Source organism: Budorcas taxicolor, chromosome X (assembly GCF_023091745.1).
Source record: "Budorcas taxicolor isolate Tak-1 chromosome X, Takin1.1, whole genome shotgun sequence".
NCBI classification, from domain to species: Eukaryota; Metazoa; Chordata; class Mammalia; order Artiodactyla; family Bovidae; genus Budorcas; species Budorcas taxicolor.
Window position 1 is genome coordinate 76,635,631 of NC_068935.1, and position 21,884 is coordinate 76,657,514.

Here is a 21,884-nt window from a genome sequence, read left to right on the forward strand (position 1 = left end):
CCTTAGCACTGCTTTTACTGAATCCCAAAAGTTTTGGGTTGTCGTGTTTTCATTTTCATTCATTTCTATGCATATTTTTATTTGTTTTTTTGATTTCTTCTGTGATTAGTTGGTTATTCAGAAGCGTGTTATTTAGCCTCCATATGTTTGTACTGTTAATAGTTTTTTTCCTGTAGTTGACATCTAATCTTACTGCATTGTGATCACAAAAGATGCTTTAAGTGCTTTCAATTATTTTGAATTTACCAAGGCTAGACTTATGGCCCAAGGTGTGATCTGTACTGGAGAATGTTCCATGTGCACTTGAGAAAAAGGTGAAATTCATTGGTTTGGGTTGAAATCCCCTATACATATCAATTAGGTCTAACTGGTCCATTGTATCATTTAAAATTTGTGTTTCCTTGCTCATTTTCTGTTTAGTTGATCTATCCACAGGTGTGAGTAAGGTATTAAAGTCTCCCACTATTATTGTATTACTGTTAATTTCCCCTTTCATACTTGTTAGCATTTCCCTTACATGTTGAGGTGTCCCTATGTTGGGTGCATATATCTTTATAATTGTTATATCTTCTTCTTGGATTGATTCTTTTTTGTCTTCTTTTTTGTCTCTTCTTCTTGGATTGATTCTTTTTTGTCTCTTTTCTTGCCCTTTATTTCAAAGTCTATTTTATCTGATATGAGTATTGCTACTCCTGCTTCCTTTTGGTCTCCATTTGCATGAAATATCTTTTTCCAGGCCTTCACTTTCAGTCTGTATGTGTCCCTTGGTTTGAAGTGGGTCTCTTGTAGACAGCATATATAGGGGTCTTGTTTTTGTATCCGTTCAGTCAGTCTTTGTCTTCTGGTTGGAGCATTCAACCCATTTACATTTAGGGTAATTATTGATAAGTATGATCCCATTGCCATTTACTTTCTTGTGTTGGGTTCGAGTTTATACACGTTTTCTGTGTTTCCTGTCTAGAGAAGATCCTTTAGCATTTGTTGAAGAGCTGGTTTGGTGGTGCTGAATTCTCTCAGCTTTTGCTTGTCTAAATCTTTTGATTTCTCCTTCATATTTGAATGAGATTCTTGCTGGGTACCGTAATCTGGGGTTGTAGCTTTTTCTCTTTCATCACTTCAAATATGTCCTGCCGTTTCCTTCTGGCCTGAAGAGTTTCTATTGAAAGATCAGCTGTTATCCTTATGGGAATCCCCTTGTGTGTTGTTTGTTTCTTTTCCCTTGCTGCTTTTAATAGTTGCTCTTTGTGTTTGATCTTCGTTAATTTGATTAATATGTGTCTTGGGGTGTTTCGCCTTGGATTTATCCTGTTTGGGACCCTCTGGGTTTCTTGGACTTTGGTGGCTATTTCCTTCCCCATTTTAGGGAAGTTTTCAACTGTTATCTCCTCAAGTATTTTCTCATGGTCTTTCTTTTTGTCTTCTTCTGGGACTCCTATGATTCAAATGTTGGGGCGTTTAACATTGTCCCAGATGTCTCTCAGGTTGTCCTCATTTCTTTTAATTCTTTTTTTCTTTTTTCCTCTCTGCTTCATTTATTTCCACCATTCTATCTTCCACCTCATTTATCCTATCTTCTGCCTCAGTTATTCTAATGTTGGTTCTCTCCAGAGTGCTTTTGATCTGAGTTATTGCATTATGCATTATTTACTGACCCTTTTTTATTTCTTCTAGGTCCTTGTTAAACATTTCTTGCGTCTTCTCAATCCTTGTCCCTAGTCTATTTATCTGTAACTCCATTTATTGTGTTCCTTTACCTGCCGAATATTTCTCTTCATTTTCATCTTGTTTAGATTGCTGTGTTTGGGGTGGCTTTTCTGTATGCTGGAAGTTTGTGGTTCCTCTTTATTGCAGAGGTTCCTGCCTGTCGGTGGGGTTGGACAAGTGGCTTGTCAGGGTTTCCTGGTTAGGGAAGATTGCACTGGTGAAGCTGGATCTCTTCTCTCTGGAATGTAATGAAGTGTCCAGTAGTGAGTTTTGAGGTTTGGTTTGACTTTAGGCAGCCTGTATTTTAATGCTCAGGGCTATGTTCCTGTGTTCCTGGAGAATTAGCGTGGTATGTCTTGCTCTGGAACTTGTTGGCTCTTGGGTGGAGCTTGGTTTCAGTGTAGGTATGTAGGCTTTTGGGCTTCCCTGGTGGCTCAGCTGGTAAAGAACCCACTCTTGTCAATTAACGTTCCCTGGATTCAGGCATTTTCTGGTGTTCTCAAGTTTTGGATTTTAGCCTCCTGCCTCTGGCTTTCAGTCTTATTCTTACAGTAGCCTCAAGACTTCTCCATCTATATAGCACTGATGATAAAACATCTAGGTTAATAGTGAAAAGATTATCCACAGTGAGGGACACCCAGAGAGGTTCACAGAGTTACATACAGAAGAAAAGAGGGAGGAGGGAGATAGAGATGACCAGGAGAAGAGAGGCAGTCAAAAGGGGAAAGACCAGTCTAGCCAGAAATCAGTTCCCTAAGTGTTCTCCACAGCCTAGAACACCCAGAGAGATTCACAGAGTTAAGTAGAGAAGAGAAGGCAGAGGGAGGAGATGGAGGTAACCTGGGGGAGAACAGTGAGAGTCAAAAGGGGAGAGAGCTGTCAAGCCAGTAATCACACCCCTAAGTAAAAATGGGTACTGAAGATTAGATTCTTAAAGGTACAAAATGATAACAAATACCTAAAAGCAAAGATTAAAAATCTAGAGTAGAGGTTAGACTCTCAAAAATACAATATTAAAAATATAAAACCAAATCAATAACAAAAATTATAAAATATGGATGTGAAATTTGGTTTAAAAATATGGTCTTTTTACACAAGGAAATAGTAAGGTTATAAAAATGAAAATTAAAGGAGTAATAAAAAACTTAAAAATTTGTAAGTCCCTTCAGTGTCTACTTTCTGCCCTGACACAAGGGGGCGAAGGTGGTCACTTACTTAGGCTCTCTTGTTCAGTCGTGCTGTGGGGAGGGAGGAACACTGCAAACAAATATCACTGGCGTGTGTGTGGAGTGCTCACAGTGTGTGGACCACACTGGGTTTGCCCCAGCTCATGGTGCCTGTGCTTTCCCAGTCTACACTGCTCAGGCTCCAGGTTGCTGTGAAGGGGAACTGCAGTCACGCCCTGGATTGCGTGTACTTCCTAGGTGTAAGCTGCTCAGTTTCAGGTTCTCAAGTACTCCACAAAGGCACAGACTCTGTTGGGCCTGCATTTTGTGCCCTTCCCAGGTCCGAGGAGCTCAGGCCACCAGGTGCTTGGCGAGTGCACTATCCCAGGTGTGTGGTGCTTCTTATCACCTTTCTGGTCTCAGCTGATCTCAGGCTGTGACCCTCCTGGCATATGTCAACCGTCCAGGATCCTATGAAGACTTGGTTAGCAAACGGGAGCCTGCTCACAGTTTGGAGGATGCCGTCTCTGGGGCCAAGATTGCCTTTCGCCTTCCGGCTCTGGCTGTTGTCCACCTGCCTTTCTGCCTCTGGCAGGGCAATGGGCCCGTCCACAGCCAGCTAGCTTTCCTCTGGTATTCGCTGAATCCTTTGTTCTGTGAGCCGGCTAGGCTGTGACTTAGGTTAGAGCTGTTTGCGGGAAATTTCTCTCTCTTTCTCTCTCTCTCTCTTTTTTTTTTTTTTTCTCTCTCTTTCTCTTTTTTTTCTCTCTCTCTGGCTATCCCACAGTTTGGGTTGCTATCTCATGTTGGCTCCTTCAGATTGTCCTCAGGGCATCCAGGCTTGGTCCTTACCCTAAGCATACAACCCATGCCTCCCCACCGCTCGCTGTGGCAGATGCGAGCATCTGGGCTCTTTCTCCACTGGGAGTTGTAGTTAAGGCACATATTCTGTGGATTTTTCCCCCCTCCCAGTTATGTTGCCCTCTGAGGTTCCATAACTCCCCAGAGACCTGCCGGTGAGAGAGTGGTGTATGGAAACTCCTCCCCAGGATGGCTCTCCATCCCTAACTCTTTTGTGTCTCTTTTTGTCATTTATATTTTGTCCTACCTACTTTCAAAGAGAATGGGTTGCCTTTCGGGGTGCCTGGTGTCCTCCGCCAGTGTTCAGAAGTTGTTTTGTGGAAGTTGCTCAGCATTCAAATGATTTTTTGATGAATATGTGGAGGAGAATGTGGTCTCCCTGTCCTATTCCTCTGCCATCTTAGGACCGGCCCCCAGAATTATTTTTTTTAATGGCAAAACTTGCGGTATGCTTTAGGGTTGTCACCTGAGTTGCTCAGTATATTATACTGCTTTACATGCAGAACTTTTCATTGTTTATTTTTAGTTCAGTGTTGCTATTTAGACTGGGCATATTCTAATAGTATTAACCATTTAGCCTTCATTTGCTCCTCCAGTTTGCTGCATGGAACTTTGTTAACTAGCAAAATAATTTGATATTAAGATCTGTCAACCATGGACTGATTGGTTCTGGAGGTCCTGTTACTTGCTATATTATGAAACTACAGTCCCATGACTTGTTATACTACCAATATTAATTTAATCATGATAAAAAAAATGTATCCCTGAGTTTTATATTGGTGAATGGTCATTATTTTTGTCTTGCTGCTACTTCTCTGCTAGATCATCATTTAGCCCAGCTGTATTATGGGATCATCTTTTGACTTCATGGTGTCACTGAAAGGCTTACATGTGCTACTGGATGAAAATATTTCAGTGGTAAGACTAATCTCCATGTGGTATTTTATCTCAAATCTTTGCTAACATGCTTCGTGTTATGTGTAACACATATTGGGAAGTTTGATGCTGGCACACTTAATTTACCTTAACTTACGGCCAAAATACTGGTAACCATTATTTGGTGTCAGTCTGGGTTTATAGCTAATAAGGGTCATTTCAGTTTTGTAATAACAAGATCAAATGTTTTATAGTAAGAACACTGATGTTAACAACCCTGCTAATCAGTGCAACTCTGAATAAGGCAGTTAACTTCTTTAAAAATGAAACAAGGCAACTATATTGTGACGTAGTTAATATACTATAAAAGTTACCCTTTTAAAGTTTCAGTAGTTTTTTGTATATTCAGTGTTCTGCAACCATCATTACTGTCTTACTGTAAGACATTTTCATTCCCCCCGGAAAGAAGCCCCAGAGTTGTTAGCAGTCATTTCTCATTTTCCCTGTTTGCTAACCCTGGAAACCACTGATCTAACTTTTTGTTCCTATGAATTTGTTTCCTCTAGTCATTCATATGAATGGAATCATACAATATGTAACATTTGTTTTTGGCTTCTTTTACTTAACATGTTTTGGTGATTTAGATGCTGCTGTGTGGTGTCAGCATATTGGGCCCCTACCAACCTGGGGAGTTCATATTTCAGTGTCCTATCTTTTTGCCTTATCATACTGTTCATGGGTTTCTCAAGGCAAGAATACTGAAATGGTTTGACATTGCCTTCTCCAGTGGACCACGTTTTTTCAGAACTCTCCACCGTGACCCATCCTTCTAGGGTGGCCCTACACAGCATGGCTCATAGTTTCATTGAGTTAGACAAGACTGTGGTCCATGCCATGAAACAAGGCAAATTGGAAGTCGTCAAACAGGAGATGGCAAGAGTGAACATCACCATTTTAGGAATCAGCAAACTAAAATGGACTGGAATGGGTGAATTTAACTCAGATGATTATTGTATCTACTACTGTGGGCAAGAATCCCTTAGAAGAAATGGAGTAGCCATCATAGTCAACAAGAGTCCAAAACACAGTACTTGGATGCAATCTCAAAAATGACAGAATGATCTCTGTTCATTTCCAAAGCAAACCATTCAGTATCACAGTAATCCAAGTCTGTGTCCTGACAGGTAATGCTGAAAAAGTTGAATGGTTCTATGAAGACCTCCAAGACCTTCTAGAACTAACACCCAGAAAAGATGTCCTTTTCATTTTAGGGTACAGGAATGCAAAAGTAGGAAGTCAAGAGATACGTGGAGTAACAGGCAAATTTGGCCTTGGAGTACAGAATGAAGCAGGGCAAAGGCTAATAGAATTTTGCCAAGAGAACACACTGGTCATAGCAAACACCCTATTCTGACAACACAAGAGAAGACGCTAGAGTCTTCAGATTCTACAGACATTACCAGATGGGCAGTATTGAAATCAGATTGATTATATTCTTTGCAGCCAAAGATGGAGAAGCTCTATACAGTCAGCAAAAACAAGACTGGGAGGTGACTATGGCTCAGATCATCAGCTCCTTATTGCCAAATTCAGAGTGAAATTGAAGAAGTAGGGAAAACCACAGACCATTCAGGTATGACCAAAATAAAATCCTTTAGAATTATACAGTAGAAGTGACAAATAGATTCAAAGGATTAGATCTGATAGACAGAGTCCCTGAAAAACTATGGAGGGAGATTCATGACATTGTATGTGAGGCAGTGATCAAGACCATCCTGCCAAAAAGAAATGCAAAAAGGTAAAATGATTGTCTGAGGAGGCCTTACAAATAGCCATGAAAAGAAGAGAAGCAAAAGGCAAAAGAGAAAAGGAAAGATATACCCATTTGAATGCAGAGTTCTAAAGGATAGCAAGGAAAGATAAGAAAGCCTTCCTCAGTGATCAATGCAAAGAAATAGAAGAAAACAATAGAATGGGAAAGAACAGAGAGCTTTTCAAGAAAATTAGAGATACCAAGGGAACATTTCATGCAAAGATGGGCACAATAAAGGACAGAAATGGTATGGACCTAACAGAAGCAGAAGATACTAAGGAGAGGTGGCAAAAATACACTGAAGATCTATAGAAAAAAGATATTCATCACCCAGATAATCATGATGATGTGATCACTCACCTAAAGCCAGACATCCTGGAATGTGAAGTCAAGTGGGCCTTAGGAAGCATCGCTACAAACAAAGCTAGTGGAGGTGATGGAATTCTAGTTGAGCTATTTCAAATTCTAAAAGATGATGCTGTGAACACGCTGCACTCAATATGCCAGCAAATTTGGAAAACTTAGTAGTGGCCACAGAACTGGAAAAGGTCAGTTTTCATTCCAGTTCCAAAGAAACATAATGCACAATTGCACTAGTCTCACACTCTAGCAAAGTAATGCTCAAAATTCTGCAAGCCAGGCTTCAGTAGTATGTGAACCGTGAACTTTCAGATGTTCAAGCTGCATTCAGAAAAGGCAGAAGAGCCAGAGATCAAATTACCAACATCTGTTGGATCATTGAAAAAACAAGAGAGTTCAGAAAAGCATCTCTTTCTGCTTTATTCACTATGTCAAAGCCTTTGACTGTGTGGATCACAACAAACTGTGGAAAATTCTTCAAGAGATGGGAATACCAGACCACCTGACCTGCCTCCTGAGAAATCTGTATACAGATCAAGAAGCAACAGTTAGAACTGGACATGGAACAACAGACTGGTTCCAAATTGGGAAAGGAGTACGTCAAGTCTGTGTAATGTCACCCTGCTTATTTGACTTATATGCAGGTATATCATGAGAAATGCTGGACTGGATGAAGCACAAGTTGGAATCAAGATAGCTGGGAAAAATATCAGTTGCTTCAGATATGCAGATGATACCACCCTTGTGGCAGAAAAGCACTTTCTCTTGATGAAAGTGAAAGAGGAGAGTGAAAAAGTTGGCTTAAAACTCAACATTCAGAAAACTAAGATTGTGGCATCTGGTCCCATCACTTTATGGCAAATAGATGGAGAAACAGTGGAAACATTTATAGATTTTATTTTTGGGGGGCTCCAAGATCACTGCAGATGGTGACTGCAGCCATGAAATTAAAAGATGCTTGCTCCTTGGAAGAAAAGTTATGACCAACCTACACAGCATATTAAAAAAACAGAGACATTACTTTGCCAACAAAGGTCCATCTAGCTAAGCCTATGGTTTTTCCAGTAGTCATGTATGGAAGTGAGAGCTGGTCTATAAAGAAAGCCGAGCACCAAAGCATTGATGCTTTTGAACTGTGGTGTTGGAGAAGACTCTTGAGAGTCCCTTGGACAGCAGGGAGATAGAATGAGTCCATCCTAAAGGAAATCAGTCCTGAATATTCATTGGAAGGATTGATGTTGAAGCTGAAACTCTAATACTTTGGCCACCTGATGTGAAGAACTGACTAATTTGAAAAGACCCTGATGCTGGGAAGGATTGAAGGCGAGGAGAAGGGGACGACAGAGGATGAGATGGTTGGATGGCATCACCGACTCAATGGACATGAGTTTGTGTAACTCTGGGAGTTGGTGATGGATAGGGAGACCTGGCATGCTGCAGTCCACGGGGTCGCAAAGAGTCGGACACAAGTGAGCGACTGAACTGAACTGAACTCATGTAGCGTCAGATGCCAGGGCACAGGATGACACAGACCCTTCCCGCCTGCAGCGCACACTTAGGGAATGGGAGTGGGGGACAGACATGCAAAACAACCTCTTCCTAATAAGAAAATTGCTGTAATGAAGCAGAATATAAAATGCAGTGGGGATATCAACAGCACAGCACTGTCTCAATTGAGTTGAGTGAGTTTTTGTCCATTTACTCTTCAAGGAGGAGATATGCTTGTGTCCACATCACCCAGCTTCTCCATCATATATGACCTTTTTCCAAGTGCCTCTCATTAAGATTGGGCTTCCCAGGTGACTCAGTGGTAAAGAATTCCCCTGCCAATGCAGGAGATGCTGGTTCAATCCCTAGGTTGGGAAGATCCCCTGAAGGAGGAAATGCCAACCCACATCAGTATTCTTGCTTGGAAAAGTCCATGAACAGAGGAGCCTGGCGGGCCATAGTCCACAGGATCTCAGAGAGTAAGACACAGCTGAGTGATAGAACACACACACACACACATAGTATATGTTAGTACTTCATTCCATTTTTTAGCTGAATAATATTCCACTTTATGGATTGACCTTGTTTTATCCATTCATCATTTGAACGATATTTTGGGTTTTGTGTGGACATTTTCCTCGGTTATTTACTTGGTGTTACAATTGCTGTGTAATATGGCAACTCTCCGTATACTCTTTTGAGTAATTGACAGGCTACTAAAGTAACTGCATCATTTTATATTTTCACCAAGAAATTTATGAGGATGTCAGTTTATCTCCATTCTCACTTTTCTTTTATAAATGGCCATCCTGGTGGATGTTAAGTATAGTTGACTCTCGAACAGCACAGGGGTTGGGAGCACTGATCCTCCTCACAATGCAAAATCTACATGTAACTTACAGTGAGCCCTCCATATATGGCTATTCCTCCTGAGGTTCCTCATGTGCATGGATTATCTAGTACTACAATATTTAGTACTGAAAAAAATCCACCTATAAATGAACTCATGTAGTTCAAACCCATGTTCAAGGAACATCTGTATCTTGTATCTCATGTGGTTTTGCCTAGTATATCTCTGTTGAGCAACTTTTTATATGCTGATTGGCCATTTATATTTCTTTGGAGAAATGTATATTCAAATCGTATGTTCACTAGAATTGAGTTACATATCTTTTTATATGTTGTTTACATTTTTATTCATAATAAATTCTTTTTTAAAAAATTTTATTTTTTAATTGAAGGATAATTGCTTTAAAGAATTTTGTTTTCTTTCAAATATCAGCAGGAATCAGCCAGGTGTACCCGTGTCCCCTCCCTCCCGAACCTCTCTCCCATCTCCCTCCCCATCCTACCCCTCTAGATTGTTACAGAGCCCCTGACTGAGTTCCCTGAGTCATACAGTAAATTCCCATTGGCTATCTGTTTTACATATCATATTGTAAGTTTCCATGTTACTCTCTCCATACATCTCACCCTCTCTCCTTCCCTCCCCCATGTATGTAAGTCTATTCTTTTTATCTGTTTCTCCATTGCTGCCCTGCAAATAAATTCCTCAGTACCATCTTTCTAGATTCCATGTATATGCATTAGGGTACAATATTTATATTTCTCTTTCTGACTTACTTCCCTTCGGATAATAGGCTCTAGGTTCATCCACCTCATTAGAACTGACTCAAAGGTATTCCTTTTTATGACTGATAGTCCATATGTATCTCAACTTCTTTGTACATTCATCTGTCAATGAACATCTAGGTTGATTCCATGTTCTAGGTATTGTAAGTAGTGCTGCAATGAACACTGGGGACATATGTCTTTTTCAACTTTGGTTTCCTCAGGGTATATGCCTAGCAGTGGGATTGCTGGGTCATATGGTGGTTTTATTGCTAGCTTTTTAAGGAATCTCCATACCATCTTCTATTGTGGATGTATCAATTTGCATTCCCACCAGCAATGCAAGAGAGTTCCCTTTTCTCCACACCCTCTCCAGCATTTATTGTTTGTAGACTTTTTTATGATGGCCATTCTGACTGGTAAGAGGTGGTCATCTTGTAGTTTTTATTTCCATTTCTGTAATAATGAATGATGTTGAGCATCTTTTCATGTGTTTGTTAGCCATCTGTATGTCATCTTTGGAAAAATGTCTGTTTAGGTCTTTTTCCCACTTTTTGATTGGGTTGTTTGTTTTTCTGGTATTGAGCTGTATAAGCTGCTTGTATATTTTGGAAATTAATTAATTGTCAGTTGTTTCCTTTGCTATCATTTTCTCCCATTCTGAGGGTTGTCTTTTCACCTTGTTTCTACTTTCCTTTGCTGTGCAAAAGCTTTTAACTTTAATTAGGTCCCACTTGTTTATTTTTGTTTTTATTTCCATTACTCTAGGTAGTGCGTCATAGAGGATCTTGCTTTGATTTATGTCATCGAGTGTTCTGCCTATGTTTTCCCCTAAAAGTTTTATAGTTTCTGGTCTTACATTTAGGCCTTTAATCCATTTTGAGTTTATCTTTGTGTATGGCATTAGGAAGTGTTCTAATTTCATTCTTTTACACATTGCTGTCCAGTTTCCCCAGCACCACTTACTGTAGAAGTTGTCTTTGCCCCATTGTATATTCTTGCCTCCTTTGTCAGGGCCAGAGGAGCCTGGTGGGCTGCTGTCTATGGGGTCGCACAGAGTCAGACACAACTGAAACGACTTAGCAGCATAGACTCATGGGGTTATCTCTGGGATCTCTATCCTGTTCCATTGGTCTATATTTCTGTTTTTGACAGTATCATACTGTCTTGATGACTGTAGCTTTGTAGTAGTCTGAAGCCAGGAAGGTAGATTACTCGAGCTCCATTCTTCTTTCTCAAGACTGCTTTGACTATTCAGGATCTTTTGTATTTCCATATGAATTGTGAAATTTTTTGTTCTAGTTCTGTGGAAAATGCCATTGGTAATATAATAGGGATTGCATTGAGTCTGTAGATGGCATTTGGTAATTTAGTCATTTTCACAATATAGCAAAGATTAATAACACTAAAAGCTGGTTCTTTGAGAAGATCAACTAAATTGATAAACCACTAGCCAGACTCATCAAGAAAAAAAAGAGAAAAATCAAATCAACAAAATCAGAAATGTAAAAAGAGAGGTTACAACAGACAACACTAAAATACAAAGGATCATAAGAGAATATTATGAGCAACTACATGCTAATAAAATGGACAACATAGAGGAAATGGACAGAGTTTTAGAAAAGTTGAACTTCCCAAGACTGAACCAGGAAGAAATAGAAATTATGGACAAGCCAATTACAAACACTGAAATTGAAACTGTAATAAAAAAATCTCCCAAATACAAAAGCCCAGGGCCAGATTGTTTCACCGGGAAATTCTATCAAACATTTAGAGAAGAGCTAATGCCTGTGTTTCTGAAACTCTTTCAAAAAACTTCAGAGGAAGGAACACTGCCAAACTCATTCCATGTGGCCACAATCATCCTGATACAAAAACAGGCAAAGACAACGAAAAAAAAAAAAAAAAAGAAAATTACAGGCCAGTATCACCATTGAATATAGGTGCAAAAATCCTCAATGAAATTCTAGCAAACAGAATTTGACAAGATGTTAAAAAGCTCATACACCATGATCAAGTCACGTTTATTCGAGGGATGCAAGGATTCTTCAATATATGCAAATCAATCAATGTGATATACCATATTAACAAATTGAAAGATAAAAACCATATGATCATCTCAATAGATGCAGAAAAAGCCTTTGAAAAAAATCCAGCACCCATTTGTGGTAAAAGCACTTCAATAAATGGGCATAGAAGGAAACTGCCTCAACATAATAAAGGTATATATGATAAGCCCACAGCAAATATTATTCTCAGTGGTGAAAAACTGAAAGCATTCAGTCTAAAATCAGGAACAGGACAAGCGTGTCCACTTTCACCACTATTATTCAACGTAGTTTTGGAAGTCCTAGCTATGGCAATTAGAGAAGAAAAATAAAAGGAATCCAGATAGGAAAAGAAGTAAAACTGTCACTATTTGCCGATGACATGATACTATACATAGTAAACCCAAAACAAACTATCAGAAAATTACTAGAGCTAATCAGTGAATTTAGCAGTCATGGGATACAGGGTCAGTACACAGAAATCACTTGCATTTCTACTGATTTAAAAATGCTTCTTCCATCCTGCAAGCTTCTGGGAACTCTGTTTATTGTTTCTAGCATATATAACCATTAAAAATCTTCAAACCCTCCAGTATAGAGGTAACTGGTTGTGTTTTCACTACAAAAAGTTTAGAGTCTCAGAGAGATAAGAATCCTTTTCCACTTGATGGTTTTGCTTCAGTTTTAAGAGCAACTCCCTAAGAGGGAGCTAAAGGAGACCATCTAGGATACAGAGAGGTTTAGGTCCTATGAAAAGTTTAAGTTTAGGTCCTATGAAAAGCATTAAAGGAATTAGAGTCATTTAGATTCTGGGAAACAACTCCAAAATGGAGTTTGTTTTCAGATGTCTTATGAAGTCAAGGATAGTTGGTTTTGTTGCATAAAGGCAATTCTAGTTAATGGAGTAATAGATTAAAGAAGGTCCAAAGATGAAAATACTTTTGGAAGTAATAACCTAGTGGAATTTGAGAATCTCCCCACATGAAAGGTTTGATTACATGCACTTTAAGGTCACATTTAAGGAAGAAATGTAAGGCTTTAGGTAGCAGGTCATAGAAGATACCTTGGGTTATGTGGTTCTACTTGGTGGCCTTTAAAGCTTTAAAAGTATTTCTTCCTTCATGTTCAAGGGTCACCTGGGAAGCAGGCCACTGGAAAATGAGTTATATTGTATAATCAGTCTACTAATGAATAGGAATGAAATAAGGCCTCAGCAGTTGTCCAGAGAGTCTCTGGTCTCTGGGAGCCACCATTCTCTCATGGGCTCAGAGTGATGGCTCTTGATTATAACATAGGTTGTAGATTTAGAACTTCAAGGATGGAAGGACCTTAAAAATCTCATATCTAAAACAGCTTATTTTAATTTGACCCTAATTCAAGTCCTTTTATAATATACCCAAGAAACAGTCTTTTAGCCTCCAAGTAAGGGCACTTAGTGGTGGGGAACTCCCTGAGTTGGTTTGACTCTTCTTTTAAGAGCTCTTTGCAACATTGAGCTAAAATATATCTTTCTACAGTTTCAACTCATCACATTTGTATTATGCCCCAGTTCAAGAATATTGCTTTATTGTTCTCTCTTCTGCATCTTCAGCTTCTCTCTGCCGTCTTTTTGCTGCCATACACTGTGCTGGGTGATGGGGATATGGAGATGAATTAGACATGATTCCTGCCCTCAAGGAGTTCTCAGCCTAGTGAGAGTTCGACATGTACACAGAGAATTACAACAGTATGGTATGCTCTACAATGGAGGTATGTACAAGATACTGTGGGATTCAGAAGAGAAATCATTTGACTGAATCTGGACATGCAGAGGTTAGAGGAACTGATGATTAAGTTGAATCTCAAAAAAAGTAAAGGTTGACTAAGCAGAAAAAGTATGGAGATTAGAAATAGAATGATGAATTGGGAATTACAGTTAGTTCATGAAATTAGGTTGTAAATGTGGGCTGGGAAGAGAGCTTTATATAGCGTGAAATGAATCAAGTGAAAGTAAAGTTGCTCAGTTGTGTCACTCTTGTGTGTGACCCCATGGACTGTAGCTCGCCAGGCTTCTCCGTCCATGGGATTTTCCAGGCGAGAGTACTGGAGTGGATTGCCATTTCCTTCTGTAGAGGATCTTCCTGACCCAGGGATTGAAACCGGGTCTCCCACATTATAGGCAGACACTTTACTGTCTGAGCCACCAGGGAAGTCTAATTTTGAATCAAAGCAAATTAAATTTGGATTTCATTTTGAGTGTTTTAAGAAGGGGATGCTTTTGATGGTCACTGTGGTGGTAATAAGTTATGGAAGATTTTCAGATCTAGACAGGGAGATCAGTTAGAAGGATACTGTAGTAGTTAAGATGATAAATGATCTAAGGCTGGAAGGAGTGACAATGAAGATAACCTCTTAAATACAATGTTAAAGAAATTATAGATATAATTAGAACATGGGAAAATTTAGGCTTTCAGACTGGCAAATGGGTATTCTCCATCTGCATCTAGACCTTCATGAAAGATCCTTGCATGTTTTTTTATATAGGTGTTGCCATTGGTTCCTTCAAGACCAGGGCTTGGCTGCACAGATTTTGCAAGTTCCTTTAGGGGGTGGGGCAGCCATATGTGAAATGTTCACTCTAAGAAAGACAACTGAAGAGCCACAGACTTCTCATAGTGTTACTAAGTTCTTGATCCTTCTCATCAGTAGCTGGGCTACCCACACTGTCACGTATCTTCCAAAATATTTTTTACCAAAACTGGAGGCTTTTATATTTAAAACCCTCTCAGGGAAGAAATGGCCTTGGTTGTTATTGTCTCAATGCTTTGTTTAAGGATTTTTAATGTTTATGGTTATGTCTCCTGGTTAAAAATATTTACAATAATTAAAAATATAAATATATCCTGAATTTATTTTCTTGTTTCTCAAAGCAATATAAATACAATATTTGGCAAATTCTCTCCTTAAGGCTCAGAGGCTTCAGAGAATGGCTTTCTGTGACTAGAATTATTGATTGGAGAGTATGTTTAAGTAGACCTTTTGTATTTTCCGTGAACCTTATCTAACTAGCCATGCTGAAGAGCAGTGGAGGGGAGAATGGTTGGAAGAGGAAGCCCTGAGCAGGACAGCAAAACAGTATAGTGACAGTTGGAGCCTTGCACTCAGATCTAGTCTCATACTTACCAGTGTAGTTTTGAGCATGGTTTTTCACCTCTCTGTGTTACTTTATTTCGTCTTATGTAAAATAGAATTAGTGATATCTTTTTGCAATGATGAGTGGGGGTGGGAATATAAGGATTTAATGGGATTATTTGTATAAATTGCTTGGAACAGATGTGGGATATGCTGAATGCTATATGAACTGTAGTTTTTGTTGATAATGATGTTGACCTTGACAAGGATTTTAAAAACATAGTTAACTAAAGGTACTTAACATTTTATATTGTCAATAAGGATGTTGGGGTTTGCAAAAGAAAGTAAAACTACCTGATCTCAAGGTTTTCAGTGGCATGCTAGAGGGAAGTCACTTTTCTGCTGGTTTTTTTTTTTTTTTTTCCCACTCTGCCAAATAGGTTGGGAAACCAGATGACTCTTGTCCATGCCCTGATCACTAATCTATTGCATTTGCTCTTATTTCCAAATATAAAACTGTTGAAATTTTGTATAATACCTAAACTGAATAAAGTTATTCTAAAAAATGTAGAAAAATACTTTGGAATTGGTCAAAACTGGATTTGAAACCTATTACTAGCTATGTGATCTAAGGCATGTTACTTAACCTAATTGAACCTCAGTTTCTTCATCTAATATATAATAATTAATTTGCAGGGTGTTCATGAGGATATTGTAAAGTGTGTGTTATAAGCACGCTATAAATTACAGCTATCATTGTTAGTTCTTGGGACATTCACCGCATGACAGAAACAACAGCAGGCCCTGGTGGCTGGGAGGACTTCATGGATCCAACAGCAACCTGAAGAAATCCTACTCGGATGGATATAATACAACCTGCTAAGTGTCCTAGCACTTATCAGGTTGTATTATCATTGTCCGTGTCTATGGCTCTCGTCTACCAGACTCTAAATTCCTTACAGGCAAGGACAGTGCCTTATTCATCTTTGTATTCGCAGTGCCTAATTCGGTGCACATTGTAGGCCTCATTAAATGTTTGTTGAATGAAAAAATGAATCATCAACAGACATTAATTGGGCGCCTGCTCTGTGATCTCCATGGGCTCATCTTGTCCCCGCCAGTTGCCTACAACGTCCAAGCTGTCTTCAGCATGCTTTCTTCTGAAGCTCACTCCTGTCTTCTAATTCTTTTGCCAAGGACTTCTCTGTGTAGTGCAAAGACAGCAAATATACTTCATCTCAAGTACCATCTCCAATTGATTGATAGTACCTGTCTTTATTATGTTCTATAATAACAGTTCTGAAGCCAGGTGTCAACTCAGTATGAAAGAGGATTATAACTAATTAGTGATGTTTGCTGGGGGTGGGGAAAGGGGATTAGCAGCATACATGCCATATATATGTCATATTTAATATTGTGTTTTCCATGAAATACTCTGTTTCCATGTCTGTATTTTAGTCTTGGCTACTTGCAGATGTTGCATTGCTGCCGCTGCCACCACTGCTGTTACTACACTACACTTGCTACGAGTTGTTCCTTGGGTAGGACCGGAGTGATCATTGATCAGAAACTCATCCTCACAGTCTGGGGTTTGCTCCTGTTGCTGGTATTCACAGTTTTCCCCTTTCAACTTTACCTCAGCTAACCCCTTACCTACATTAACAGGTAGGCCTTTAGTTTATGTTCACCACTCAACAGGCTCATATTTCCTTTTTCTTATTTACTGTGATTAATCATTATTGTTCATGAGAAGCCTTCTTTCTATTAGAAGATGTGACAACTAGAATACAAGTTAAACCATTCCATCAAGGCCCTACAGTGAATCATATAAGCTCCCTTTTAATATAGGAGAAAATTGAGCATACTCGCACACTATAAGGCAGGGAGAAGGGAAACATTTGTACATATGGGACAGAGATGATAACATATGGCTCTTAGAACATAGGTGGAGGGTTAGCCTTAGATCAAAGGAGTTACCTCTTTACTGGGGCATAGTGATAAGAATAGGAGTTAGAAACAGTACCTGATAAGGGTGTTGGAGATTTGTAATTGTAGAGGTGGGTGAAAGGAAGCTGACCAGGGACAAGATTACAGAGACAAGAGTCTTAAGAAATACCCAGGCCATATCAAAGAGCAACTAGTTTGAAACTTGATTAGAGACTCAGGAAAAGAAAAGGTAATCTTGGGCCATTGTCACAAGTATCATTTGGTTGCCTAGAATTGATTTTGCTTGATTGAGGGATAGGGGCTTCTCAGGTGGCTAAGTGGTAAAGAATCCGCCTGCCAGTGTAGGAGCCACAGGAGATGCAGGTTTGATCCCTGGGTCGAGAAGATCCCCTGGAGGAGGGCATGGCAACCCATTCCAGTATTCTTGCCTGGAGAATCCCATAGACAGAGGAGCATGGTGGGCTACAGTCCAGAGGGTCACAAAGAGTCAGACATGACTGAATGAGCATGATTGAGGGATGGACAGCTACAAGAGAAAAGTTACACACCAATAGATTTGAGCATCCAGACTGTATATGGAAGGAAGGTCAGAGTCTACATAAAAAAAGTGGCCTTAGTATGATCAAGATGGGTGCTGAGTCTTTGGAAAACTGGTATGATAGGATCTATATCAGAGACTGAACTTTGGAATGGTAAAATTTAAAAACTGGAGTGATCAAGATACCCGTGATGCTAGGATGTCAGATGGTTGTTTACTTAGATATTGAATGACCCAGGATTATAGCAAAAGCCGGGTTAGGAATGACCACTGAGGGCTAGATAAAATAGGTTTTGGTGACTGAAGAATGATCTAGGGGTTGGCACATGACAACTGTGCAGGTGCAAGAGAAGAAAGGATGCAGTGGGATAGTAGTATGAGCCTCAAAAGAGTGGTGGAAATTACTAGAAGATGCAAAAACTATTGTTTGCCCATTGCACTGAGGTTTTGGCTGGCAGAATGCACATCTAAAATGATTCCCTTCTCTATCAAATGCTTATTCTATGCCTGACATTTTGCTGTGTGCCATATGTTTCTGCCTTTTGGTCTGTCACATATCTTATGTGAAAATGAGCAGCAATCCCAGGCGAGGGTTAGGGTTAGGCTGCTGGCCCTTAGTACTGGTGGAATCCTGTTGACATCTCCTAACTCTTTGAAAGAGCAGAAGGCTGAAAAGTGTCAGAAAAAGATTTATTTAGGATCAGAATTTCTCCTTGACCTTGATGTAGCTTGATTACATGGTACATGCTTTTGGCTGTGTTCCATAATATGCTTTGGCCTCTGAGCCTCTGAGTTGAGGAGTGAACTAGAACTGTCCTTTGAAAAAGATAGGCACAGTTCCTTAAAAACACATATTAATTAGGAACAAGACACAGTCCTATTATCTAATTGAACTTTTAAGATAAAGAGTAGACAAAATAAAGCTCACATCAGTGGATGAATAACAAAACCACTTTGTAAAAGCCATTTAGGGTCAGGATACATCCAGTTTAGTGGCCCTATTGTAGATGTTCCCTGTGTTGTTGGGAAGGAGGGCTGGAAATTGATGCAAATAGATAGCCCTTAGGACTTAGAAGGTAAAGTTTAGGGTGAGTCTCTGTGAGCCCTCTGACACCGCATGCAGTCCTTTCTCTTTTGTTCTAGTCTTCAAACGAGTCAATATTCCAGTGAAGGTTTAGAGCCAGTGTGTTAGAGTGACCAGGCCTTCAGACAGCCTATCCCCTCCTGTGGGGGCTGCTGTATATTTATTCCTCAGGAGGAGCTGGTAGAAGACTTCATGAAGGAGAGGAAAAGGAAAAAAAATCAAAGGATGACTACAACCTCTTTTCATCTCAGTTTTGCAAAGCATGACTCAACAGAGAGATCACATTCTTGAAGACTCTCCAGACCACAGGTTGCTCTTTCCAATTGCATTCTTAGCCCTCTCAGTTCCTTTCTGTTTTTGGAAGTTGTACTCTGTGTGTATATATGAACTATCACTTCCCATAAAAAGGGCCCCATGTAGTCAAAAATTGCCAGATCTCCAATGCTGATGAGTTTTAAGTTTCAGCAACATAAGACCCCAGCTTTATGGAAGGAAAGCAGTTAGTTGACCCCAGCCCCTGTGTTCATAGTCCTTTTTCCTTTGGTCCCATGACTGAGATATCACTGACTAAAGCAAACAAAAGCCGTAACTTTCTACTTCCTCTGGCACTGGGCGTTATTCTCCTTCACTAGCACTTCTTTCCATCTGTTAAGAACCAAGGAGGTATGAATGCTAAGGTTGGGGTTGAATTTGTCATAATTACTGCTTTAGATAGGGAATACTCATATTAATCAGCCTGATACCAACTCCTCTCTTATCTCCTGGCAGCCACTGCAGACATTAACCATGGCCAGCAACTGGACCTCAGCCCCAGGATTTACTCTTGATGTCTCAACTGATTTGTGAAATCAGTAGGAGAGCTTGTATCCCTTTCTAACTTGTTCATCAGAGATTTTAAGATTTGCATACATGTGGTATGTAAGGACACAGATCTTGCGGGTTAATAGTAAACTGTCAGGAGTCTTGGTTACTTTTTGTCTCTTGGAAATGGGAAAGATAGGGTATGGGGAAAGTGGAAAGTCTTATACCTTTCAGACGTTCTCAATGATTGCTCAGGAAACCCCTAATCACATCTCCTGATGCCTTATCTTATATCATGCCTCTCCTTTCTTCAGAATTGCAGTGCACTCCTTGCTCTCTCTAGCCACTTTTCATTTCTTGCTCCACGCTAATGGGTTTTAGCAAGTGTTTTTCCTTTCCCTCCCCCTGGCCATATGTCTGTAACAGGCCCCAGCTGGGAAGAGCCTTATTGTGAATGAGTGAATGAAGCTTCGGTGAATGTTGGGAGTGACATCATGTTTCTCTCTGGATATGTGGAGAGGAGGAGTGCAGTACAGAGAGGAAGGAGAGGGAAAGTATGATATCCCATTATAGAGTAACAAATGCTTGACATTTTATTGGGTATAGACCTAAAAGTCTACATGATTGAAGGAAGCAAACCAGGATCTCTGCTGTTTGTGAGTGAAGATAGGAATGAACTCATTTCCTTGAAGAATGAAGGGAGAGAGGGAGAAAAGAGAACTGAAGGAGGTCATAATATTATTTACTTAATTGGAGGAGGCACTGAAACTCGCTTCATGAACTTGTACTTTTTAAAGGTAGATTGAAGATAAGTTGTTGGGCTGCACTATTTCTGTTGCTATTCGTGAGAGTCACTACCAGCCTCTCTTCTCAGGTAGGTCTGCCTTTGTGGAGGCTTCTGTTGACCTTTATAAAGAACCCAGGAAAAAGTTTGCAACTTAGAAGAACCCTCTGGTTCAATGACAGGGTGTTAAAGGGGTTGAGTACAGAGGAAATGACACAAATAGTACCATATAGCTCCGTTTTTATTTTATTTTTTCTTTTCAATAGGATTAATGGGCCAGAAACCGTGGGCAGAATGACTTCAGGCAACCCAAAACACCAGAAATTGGCATAAGGAAACAATACAATGAAAAGTCAATACTTGGACCTTTGTCATTCCACAGAGCATGATGTACTATCTGAAACAAAAAAGAAGAGCTGCTTTGGAGAAGGGTTTTAACAGATTGTTTCATCAGAAGAAAGATTTAGAAGAGGGGAAACTTCCAGTTATGTAAGATGGGCATTTTAGCATTTAAAGACGTCTGTTCCCTGTGTAGGTCATTGAGATTGATACCAGGAGCAGACTGTGGCTGACAAAGCCAGTTTAACTAAGTGGTTTCATGCTCCTAGAGAGATGCTGTCACTCTTGTCTCTCACTTTGGTGGATATTCATCTGCAATGAGTCCAGTACCTGAAGGAGCAAGAGAACAACAAGCATACAGGGGGACAACATGGCCTTCTGAGTGAAGATAGCAGTGGAAAATATCATGAGATTGACTGCATTGGGCTGGGCTTGTTCTTTAAAAAAAAACAAAGAAGAAGTCTTATTTTTGATGATAAAAGTAACAGGTGGTCATAGTTAAAAAAATAAAGTGAAAGGTATAAATTAAAAAGAATATAATTTTACAACCCAGAAAATCTTAACATTTGTATGTTTCCTTTTACAGCTTTAAAAAAGTGTAACAGTTTAAAATTGACATTGTACTTGTTACTCTCCAACTTTCTCATTTGAAAATAAATAAGCATTTTTCCATGTCATTAGAATTACTTAAAAACACAATATTAAGTGTCACATAATATTTCATATGAAACATCCACCAAGCAATTGAGAGCTTTTTTCAGTTGTTGAGAAATCACATATACAGATCAACAGCATACAGAAGATTTAAACAACACAAATTACAAGCCTTACAAAATGTGAATGGAAATATATACATTTCTGACTTGAGTTACAGAAAACAATTCATTTGAAGTACATTTGGAATGCTTACAAGAATTGATTCTTGGGAGAGAGAACAAGATGGCAGAGAATAGGATGTGAAGCTCACCCTCTCTCATAAATAAAACAAAAATACATCTACATGTGGAATAATTTTCACAGCATATCTATTGAACACTGGCAGAAGACCTCTGACTGCTAAAAAGGCAAGAAAGTCACAGTGTAACTGGGTGGGAAAAAGGAAAGCAAGAAAGGAATCAAGATGGGACCTGCACCCCTAGGAGGGAACTGTGAAAGAAGAAAGGGAGTTGCACAGCCTCTGAGGAAAATGCAGTAGCCATTTCTCTGCAGCCAGAGCAGAGGGAGAACTGCACAGATGGTCAGTGCTGATGTCCTTCACTCCTCAGCCTGACACGCACATCTTCCAGTGCTGGTGAAGGCTGGATGCTGAAACTTGGGCTTAAGAGATAAAACCCTGTGAGAGGACTGGGATAG

The 21,884-nt window shown here is 39.6% G+C and overlaps 1 long non-coding RNA gene across 1 annotated transcript; it reads left to right on the plus strand.

The window, feature by feature from the left end:
- The first annotated feature begins 16,209 nt into the window (after positions 1–16,209).
- On the plus strand, positions 16,210–21,076 carry LOC128069991 (uncharacterized). The gene is made up of 5 exons (XR_008201594.1): positions 16,210–16,703; positions 18,779–18,916; positions 19,376–19,521; positions 20,206–20,282; positions 20,459–21,076. It is a non-coding gene; the product is annotated as an uncharacterized LOC128069991 (long non-coding RNA).
- The last annotated feature ends 808 nt before the right edge of the window (positions 21,077–21,884 follow it).